Consider the following 10,307-nt stretch of genomic DNA (forward strand, 5'->3'; position numbering starts at 1 on the left):
CTTCAAAAGAAGTATCTTACACAGCAACCTAGTACATGTGTAGTTAGATGCCGTCGGTGGCCGTAATAGGGAGGCTTTATAATGGTGCTTCCCAGGAGGGTACATGTTGGGGTCAATGTGGGATGCCCAACACTGTCCCTAGATTCTGGTTAACTGCATTACGATAAGGGCACGAGCATGGTGCTCTTTAAGACTCCTCAGGCAATTGTAACACGACACCAGGGTAGGGTTGAGAACCACAGCTGTTAAGAATCCTTCAGATGCCAGACCAGGAGGCCAAGAAATTGTTAGAATTCTTGTCTTGACAGCTTCTCTTTGGAATAGTGTAAAGAACATACACTTTGTGTCAGGTAGACCTGAGTTTGAATCTGGTCACTGCCACTAACATTTTGCTTTGAAGGCAAAGTCTTCACTACCTGGAAGGGCCAAGGTGGTATAACTCTGAAAGTGTATGTGAAGCATCCACTGTAGTGGTGGCTTAGAAGCAGGACTTGGTAAATGGCAGCTATTTTTAGAACTGCCATTAGTAGAAGTAATAATGGTGATGAACAATACAATGATGTTCTCCCTCTCTGGATGGCAATGTCATTGTCTGTGTGTCCCATTGTTTTCCTGGTAAGGGCATCAAGGAAATACTGATGGAGGCTCAGCTACAGTGGGTGAGCTTGGTCTTCATGCTCACACATCAACACACATCAACATGTTATTTGGAGGATGCATGAACATGCATCCATCCCTTAACATGTACTTACTACCTACAAGAGACAATTTTACTGATCACTCATATACATCCTGCTGTTTTAACTCAGAGGACTAGAACAGAAAGCTTTATTTAAAAAGTACAGAAGAAGGATTAAGGGAAAGGAGAAAACAAGATTCCATGTGATTTCTTTGGTGTAAGTCCTGTCTGCTGCTGTGAGGGTAATGTGGGCATTGGAACCACCAAAACCTGGACCACTGGGAAGCTGGGAAAAGAAAAGGCCAGATGAGTGGCAATCTTGGTTACTTTTGTCTTGTTGCTGAGACAGAATGCACAACATCTAAAATTAAGGGAGAAAAGATTTATTCGGCTCGCAGTTTGTGGTAGTTTCAGTCCATAATCAGCTGGCTCCAAGGCAGGGTGGCATGGTGAGGAGCAGCAGTTCAAGGTAGCAAAAGACATACATGTGACAAGAGCAGAAAGGGGGAGAATAAGCCTCTTTTGCTCCCTTACATTCATTGTAAGAAGGCTATGCCCTTGGGGTAGGTGTAGTGCACACGCCATCTCTGTGTCCTCCTCTTGCATAGGCTGAGGATGTTTACAGTGTGAGTACCCTGGCCCCTCTTCTGAGTCACTTAAGCCTATAGACTTCTCAAGTTGATGTAACGTATCAGCCCCATTACATCAGTGAAGCTTGGTAAGGGTCACATGCAACAGCCATCAGGTCAGGTTTCTGTACAAGGTCCCTGTTAGGGCTGCCTGTGTGTTATCTTGAATTCATCTTGTGCCCTTGTCATTAGCCAGCAGTTATAAGTATCTAGAGAACAGTACCATTTCATTGAATTACTGGACTTAGGTATAGAACATTTATATGAGTAATTATAATTGCATTCATAGTGGAGGAAACTGAAATGAAGTTTAATTGAGGCACTAAAGGCTTTCCTTTGCTCCTAAGTTAAGAATAATTGAGAAGTGTGAAAAAAATTTCTCAGGGCAAATGATGGACAAAATAATACTTTCATTACCAGCAAAACTACTACCAGAGACTAGGCTTTATTTACCTTTGTGGCAAGATTCCCTAATATTGAAATCCAAATTAGAATCACCAGACACACTGTTGAAGTTGTTTGTGGAAGGGGAGAAAAGAATCTGTTTCTTCCAGAAGTCTGGCTCCATGAAGAAAACAGAGAGGAGGTAAAAATGACAAGCTCACTGTCTTGTCCTTGGGGAAAATTATCATGGGCAGCATAGGGAGACCAGAAGTTCTCTATTAGCAGATCAAGCACGTGAGAGGAAATGTTAGGACTGAGGATTTCATTTTACTGTGTCAGATCTACAACAGTCCAATCTTTCTTAGTTCTAATGAATTTGGAAGTAGTAATCCATATTGAAGAAGCAAATAGAGGTGGAATAAGTGAGAAAGGCCCTGTTGCTCGCAAATGACCATGTTACTTGATTTGCCTGGAGTTGAGAATCTCACCTCATCCAAAGTCCTTCCTCCCCTCATTTCCAGATGGAGTCTGAAGTCTGATGAGTGTCCTCATCCTTTGGACAGTCCATTCTTGGTACTAAGTTCCTGGTGAATTATCTTCCCTCCTTCCTGTCTCTGTGTTTGAAATGTATTCATCAAAAGAAAAGAAATGTTTTCATCTGTAAAGTATCAATAAAAGCTTCATATTGGGCGAAAGCCTCATCTTAAATGCACATTGATTTCTTTCATCTCTAAGCTAGTACCGAGCTTCTGAGTGGAACCAGAAGCACTTGTATCATCGGTACACTTTCTCAGCCACCTAATTTTATTACCTTTAAGAGAAGATATTTCTTGTACTTTGTCCCCAGGTACTTGCATAATTTGTACATGAAAAGCACTCAAAAATATACAATTAGTTAAAAAATCATGCACACACACAATCGGTTAATTAAATGTATCAAAAGAAGTGGTGAGCACCTTCTAAAATAGCATGGTATGATGTGTTGGTTAAGCTAACAATCAAATCACCAAGGCAAAGAAGTAACATTAGGTTTTAGGAATGTGTCACTGGCAGGAAGACAGAGGTTCTCAGAATTTTGGAGCTGAGATGTCATCTAGTTGAACAATATTTTATAGCAGATTTTTTTTTTACATATGTTGAACATTTTCTTTCTATATACTTATTTGCTGTTTGTATTTCTTTGTCTGAGAAGTGTGTATTCATCTCTAATGCCCAGTTTTGGATTGGGTCTTTAAATTTGTGAGGTCTGATTTTTTTTAGTGATTTATATGTTCTCAATAGTAATCCTTTGTCTGAGGAACAGCTGGCAAACATTCTTTCCCACATTGTGGGTTGTCTCTTCACTCTTTTAGCAATTTCTCTTTCTGTGCAAAAGGTAATTTTTTTGTCTTAATTAATTTTTTAAATTAATTTTATTGAGAAACAAGGAACAATGAGACAGTTTCAAAACTGATTAGTAATACAGTTTCAATAATTAACACATTACATATTGTTGTCTTCATACTCATTATTCATAGTACAAGATGCAGACATGATATTCTGTCCAAACACTATTAGTTCAAATCTTTCTTCTCATTGAATTAAGAGAAAGTAGCTATATATCTATCTTAAATATTCTGTATATACAGATACAAAATGGTCCTTCATTTGTATCCCTTTTTTTTTGTTTGTTTGTTTAGTTTTGTCAGAGATGGGTAGTCCATTGCCATTTAAATATTGTAAGTGTGTGAATTCAGAAAAATAATCCAATGTAGTCCAGTAGTCCATAATAGTAGTGGGTTATCCATAGGACTGGCAGTGTCAGAAGATGTTGACTTGATCCTTTCACAGCTCAGCATGTTAATATGGCTTTACTTTTTATACCTTGTTTTTATACTTTTTTTGCTGGATGGTTAAGACCAAGATAAAGCAAGACCTATATAACAAGGAATGTAACTTTTATATCTGTCAAAGTCAGTCAAATCCTCTCAGGATTTATCCTGAAACTGTGTACTGCAGTTTGTAGATCCTTTGTCAGTGTCAGCCATGTGGATGAGTTACAGCCATTGCTTGACCACTTTGGTCTCTGTGAAAGCCTGAGAGAATTTTTTCTCTCCATGTGACTCTCCTTAGGAACACTCCACAGCATCAATCACTTTCCTCTGTGGCCCCATAATCTCCTTGATCAGTAGATTTTGTTTGCCAAAATATTACAGTACAAGTTCTCCTATGTCCTGATTCCTCACTGACCTTGAAAGGCTGGGGCCAAAATGTTGGATTTCCTTGCAGCCCTTCTTTTTCTATAATTTTTGTTCTACAAACTTAAGTTGTTAACCCTCCAGAAGAGAAGCTTATTGATATTATTACCCTATAAGATAGGCAGTTAAGCTTAACTGCACTGTCTGAATATCAAATATCTTAGACATAACATGGAACAGGTATTTTCCATCAAGTATTGATATATTAAACTTTAAATCCCTACAGAATGTGAAGAAAAAAAGAAAAAATATTTTAAAAATAGGAATAAACAATTACATATTTTTACACAGAAATTTAGAACTCTAACCATATACAGCCTTGTAGCAGGATATTTCTATGACATTTTTTTCTTGTTTCTTGTTTTCATTTATTACCCTTTTAAAAAATTTACTTGAGAGACAGTATGGCAGTAGTTGGTATGACATGACAAGCAGTACATATTTAGAAAACCAGAATGACAGGCATTCTAAGCATGACCTTAGTATTACACATTGCTGTCTTCAGTGTAGTTGCGTAGGTCACAGGTATCAGCATATAGTTAGTTAGGATGAGAATCCTACCAATTAACTGCTAGTTTCAAAAACATGCTGAAGATTCTCAGGATCATTGCCTTATCCATCTTGTGCATATAAATGTGTGGCTTTGCCCCGTCATGTTTCCTAGTTTTTCTCCTTGCCCTGTCTTCGTTGTTTAATCCTTTAATCTTTGATCTCTGTGTAGTCATGGTTTTATTCATAAATTATTTGCCTATACCAGTGTCTTTAAGAGTTTTATCTATTCTATCTTGCAGCAGATTTAATGTTTCTGTTTTAATATTTTTATCTTTGATCCATTTTGAATTTAGTTTAATGCATGATAAAAGATATCAGTTCGATTTTAATCTTTGGCATGTGCAGATATAATTTTTCTAGTGCTATTTATTAAAAAGGCTTTCTTCCAGTGAATGTGTTTGGCACCTTTGTCAAAGATAATGTGGTTAAGTATTTCTTGAGTTGTTTTTCTTTCTTCTAATCTGTTCCATTGATTTTTGAGTCTGTTCCCCTCCCTCCTGGTACCAGGCTGTTTTTGTCACAGTAGCTTTGTAGTATGATTTTGCGTTAGGGATTGTGATGCCACCTGCCTTGCCTTTGTTGCCCAGAATTGCCTTTGCTACTCTATGTCTCTTCTGGTGCCACATGAATTTTAGGGTTGTTTTCTATAATTCTGTGAGATATGCTGTTGGAATTTTGATTGGAATTGCATTAACTCTGTGTAAAAGTTTTGGAAGTATGGCAGTTTTCACCATATTGGTTCTTCCTCTCAAGAGCAAATGGTATTTTTCCTGGTATCTACTATATTTTCTGGTATCTACTTCAATCTCCTTTTTCAGAGTTCTGTAGTTTTAAGGAAGAGGTCTTTTATATCCTTCATTAGATTGATTCCCAGGTATTTCATTATTTTGGATGTATAGCTTAGAAAATTAGGGCTTATTATTTTGAAATAAATCTTCTGAGTCTGAGCTTAGTGGTTGATAAAAATAAGGCCACACACAGGTGATCTTTAGTTCTGTGACATCAGACAAGCCTCTAAAGGCTGAGGTGTGCTTTGTGCTTACGTTAATTTGTACTGCATGTAAGTGTTCACCTTAGAGAGCCTCACTGTGTTTTCACCAAAATTGGCAGAGAAAGGTACTTTCTCATTGTTAACCCTTATTACACATCTGTCTCCTGCAGTGGGCTCCAGAGCATGCAGGTCTGAGCATCTACTATGTCTACATTTCAGCAATCCAGACACTGACAGAACATTTATCTTGCCAGTGGGCTCCAGGCAACAAAGATTAAAATGCAGGTAGCTTGTGTTCCCACCTAGACCATTTTCTATTAGCCAAGGATACATTTTCTCCTCCTTAAATTGTCTGTAGACTCTGAGAGAGTCCTGGCTTAGAAAAAGGGCACATTTGTGATTCCCTACTCAGAACAGAGAGAAAACAGTTAGCACCAATGCTTAACCACCAGGATAGACGGGTACAAGTTACACTAGGGGAGGACAGCCTGGCTCTGCTGGGAAAGGGTGCTGGGATAGAAGGAGGATAGCAGGAGTCCAGGCCAGAGAAGCACGGGGTGGGCAGGCAGCTGTTGGCTTCCATGCACAGAGGGTTTCCCAAGATGATGACCTCACTTGCTTTAGGCATCCAGTGGTTATATGAAACTCTTAAATATCAAAGAATGAGCATGGGTGTTTGGTTATTTGTGCCAGTTCTGTACATTACATTTTGAAAATTTTAGATTTTTCATGAAAAAACTTAACATTGGTCTTTTACTGGTTAATGTAAAAGTTCATGGAAGTTTGTATTATATGTTTTCAAACATGAAGTCATCACAGTAATGTTAGGAAATTAGTTTGGTAGGTCACAATTAGCAATTACAATAAAATAGAAAATATTTACATTCATTGTACTGTGTACCAATGAATATTGAACAGATTGTTAAATATATTTCTTATGATGGATTATGATTGTAAAATGTTTTTGGAAACCACATTGTCATGCTTTGGAGAATTATTTGTAGAATGGGTTAGTAGGCTATTACTAACATTCTATGTGTGCTTCATTACGAGCTGCAGGTGTTAGCTGGTCTTCTCTCAATTAAGCAAATATATTTGGAGCACCTAGTATATGACAGCTACTGTCCTACATGCTGTAGTAAAGATATGTTGAAATTTACTTACAAAACAAGTCATATTTTCAGGGAAAACACTACTGATCTGTGTAAGGTTTAGCTATAGGTAGCAAAAACTTACTTAAGGATTACTTCCTGTTCCATAAACCATTCCTTTTTACAGCTCACTGGCCAGAACATATGTAGCTACATCTATATTTATTTATATTTATTTTCTCTGACTGGCTGTCTCTGTCTGTCTCTCTGTCTGTCTGTGTCTGTCTGTCTGCCTGTCTGCCTGTCTCCCTGCCTCCCTCCCTCCCTCCCTCCCTCTCTCTCTCCTGGGGATCGAACTTGGGTCCTTGCACTTGGCAGGTGCTTAAGCCACGGAGCTATATATCCCTGGCCCTGTAGCCACATCTAGATGCATAAGAAACATTTTTTTTTGTTTTTGAACTAAAAAGTCAAGAGTTTCTTCATAAGGAAGAAGGGGAGACATTTAGTAGTGTCTGTGACAAATCTCAAAGCTTCTTACCTATTTAAAAAATTGTGTTTTTACTGATGGGATCTGAATATTTGTTATCATCATTATTGGCAAGGCTTGGGCTCAGTGTGCCACTGCATAGAGTTTCCAAGTTGTCCGCTGTGTAAAGGTGCCCTGTTGATGTTGTCAATGGGAGAGAGACTTTACTTTTTTCTTACCAGACTTTGTGTACTGGCATAGGGCTTTGTCCACCTACAGACAGGGGAAACCTTTGTCTAATTGGCAGAAGGTATCTTCTGCTCTGACCAAGCCATCTGCTAACCAGACTGTGAACTGGGTGGGGGACACTGGGCCTAAGGAAATGCATTGCTAATGTGAAGAAATGCCCTGCATGGGTTGGCTCTGGCTCAGAAGCAGAGTCTCAGGTAGCCTAGAGATAGCTGTAAGCATTTGACCCTAGCTGTGCCTGATTCTGTCCCTCCCCCTGCTCTTCTCACCTGCTTTTACTACTTTTGAAATTGCATAAATGAGGAGACAAAACTGTACTTAATGTCTTACACAGCAGACAGGCACAGGGTACATTTTGAGGGTCTGTAGCAGGTATCGCAGTCTCCCATCGCTGACTCATCTGTCATACCCCCTGTCCCTTCTCTCCCAATGTAGGAGAGGAAATTAGGATTATAAATTAAGCCTATGTGGACTTCTGATTTGAAATGGAAAATTAGATTTCTTTCCTTTTTAAAAAATTTCAACAAATGCATAAGGGAGATAATGTTGTGCCAAAGGATTGAGTTCTTAAGCATCAGAATTACAAAAACATAGGGAAAGCCCCATCCTCCTTACACAGAGAATTACAAAAAATGACTCACACAAAACCCCATCTTATCTAAGAAAACCAGGTGGTATTTTCCTGAGAAACAAGTGTGTGTGGGTTCTGGTCTGAAAGTTGGTGCGCATGTTGTATTCTTTTCCTGCACTCTCCTAAGAGAACATTAAAAATTTACCAGCAACAAATGCCCTGCAAGGTTTTCTTCAAGTAGTCCTAAGAAAAACAAAAAGCAAGAAAAATAGGAAAGGAGCTTAGCCTGGTTTACTTTACCTTCTTGCTAAAATTTGCCCCACATGTACTTTTCTGGGGCCTTTCTCTCCTCATTTTCTTGTCTAAATTGTGCTTTGACAGGCTGCTCTTCTGTAATTATTCATTTCGAGGTGATGAGCAAGTTTGAGATAACTGAGAAAAATGACCAGAATGACTAGAATTATTGAATTCATTTTGGCAGACACCTGTGCGTTTTCTGTCTTCCCATTGTCTTTCTACCACTCATGGAAAATAAGCCAGAGTGAAAACTGTCCTTTGTTATCAGAGCTCACTTTTATAGTGCTCTTAGTGTCTCAGAAAATTGGTTCAAACATAAAATTCTACCCCTAAATGATGCATGTAGCTCCACAGGCAGATGGAGCCGGGTTGGGGTGAGAGCGGGGGAGCAGTAGGCATTAGGTGCCTCCTCTGCCGTTTCCTGGCTCTTCTTTTGGAGAAGCTGCTCTGGAGATGTGGGCTCATGAGCTGTTTCTCTTCCCCACTGGGTTGAAAGTTAGTCTCATCACAATTCAGTAGGACTCATTAATGAGGAATGTCAGTATGGGGAAATCCAAGGAAACATTTCTTCTTCCCATTGGTGACTTTGCCCTCTTGCTGTGCTTGAAGACATAGCTTGCGTGAGGCTCTGTAGTCTCAGTGAAGGGTTACTCGCTGTGCACAGAGTGTCCTCTGCTGTGCAGGCATTGGCAAGTGAATCTAAGGTCTTGCTTAGGAAGATGTTCCCCATGTGGGCTCTGAAAACCGAGAGAGAGAGAGAGAGAGAGAGAGAGAGAGAGAGAGAGAGAGAGACAGAGAGAGACAGAGAGAGAGAGACAGAGAGACAGAGACAGTGGAACAGGGCTGCTGATTTCCTTAACACATTTATTGATTACTCTGAGTTTCTAAGGGTATACCAGGTCCTTTGAGAATTCACACTGTAGGTCATAGGTAGTTTCTTTAGAAAGTTTGCAGTCTTAAAGGATGGATGACTGCATTAAGGAAACCGAGAAAGAGAATTGGCTTATCCTAGAAAAGTGGCAGCTGGGGGTTCAATAAGAATTCCAGTTGGAAATAGGAAGGAAAGTTGGGTTTCCAGGCTAGCATTTCTTAAGGTGAAGGCAGGGCCAGGCAGAACTGATACTGTAGCAGGTGCAGTCTCCTGAGGAATGCTTTCGTCTGATTCAAAACAGGGTGCTACAACCAGGCTGTGTTGTTACCCAGAGCCATGCCTGAGTTTAGAGGATGCTGCAGTTGGTATGTGTGTCACAAGGCTTTGCTATATGACCTCGTTTCCCTCCCAGCCTGTTCTCCTGCATGCTGGTGATTCTTTGAGCTCGTCCACTGTCCTTTCAGTAACATCTTTTCTGCTTGGGTCTGCTAGAGTTTCTGGAAGATTGTATGATCTCAGACTTAAACAGTAGGCTTAGAAAACTCCTTCAGTATTCAATAGGTGCTCAGTAGCTGCTCAATGGAAGTTTGAAGCAGAGAGTATGAGTCTTCTGGAACAATCAATAAACAGGAAAGAGATAAATCTAGTGATTTGTGGAATACTCTTTAGAGATTTGCTTTGGATCTATAATACCTCCAGTTTCTTTGTTGTGACCTTAGATCTATGCTGTGCAATTCATTCTTATGTAATATTTGAGGTAAAGTCATAGTTTGATACTTGCCATCTGTGTGTTTCTGAACTCATGGTTAGTGCCAAAACTGACAAGCACTGGACAAGTATTTGCCATAAGATACAATGTAATTAGAAATAAATTGTGAAAGCCCCCAAAAACTTCCTAATGGAACGGGGTAAAAATAACCTTTTAACAAGCCGAAGAAAAACCCTGGAAGCCGGGGGAAAACCCCCCCAAACCTTCTTTTGACCCATGACTCGCTCTTAAGTGCACAACAGTACCAGTTGGTCATGGCAAGCACGGGGGATTTCTGCCCTTTTCCGTGGATCCTGTGAGGCTGATGCAGACCCTGAGTACTGAAGAACATTTTTTTTTTAGCCAAAATGTAACAAGTGCTGGGTTTGATGAGCTCAGAAGCTATTGTGTAATGCTGAGCTATGACTGTACTTCACTAGCTAAATTGTATGGGATGAAATTCAAATAGAAGGACCATATATTGAATTATACTGATAACTTGTAAGAAAGTTGAAAGGCAAAAATTATGTATAAGTAATATA

The 10,307-nt window shown here is 39.4% G+C and overlaps 1 protein-coding gene across 13 annotated transcripts in view; it reads left to right on the plus strand.

Moving 5' to 3' along the window:
• Fam160a1 (family with sequence similarity 160 member A1) overlaps window positions 1-10,307 on the plus strand; it is a 337,219-nt gene that overhangs the window by 284,507 nt on the left and 42,405 nt on the right. The gene's annotated exons all lie outside the window — the stretch shown is intronic.

The sequence above is a fragment of the Octodon degus genome, unplaced genomic scaffold (assembly GCF_000260255.1).
Source record: "Octodon degus isolate 3935 unplaced genomic scaffold, OctDeg1.0 scaffold00101, whole genome shotgun sequence".
In the NCBI taxonomy this organism is placed as follows: domain Eukaryota; kingdom Metazoa; phylum Chordata; class Mammalia; order Rodentia; family Octodontidae; genus Octodon; species Octodon degus.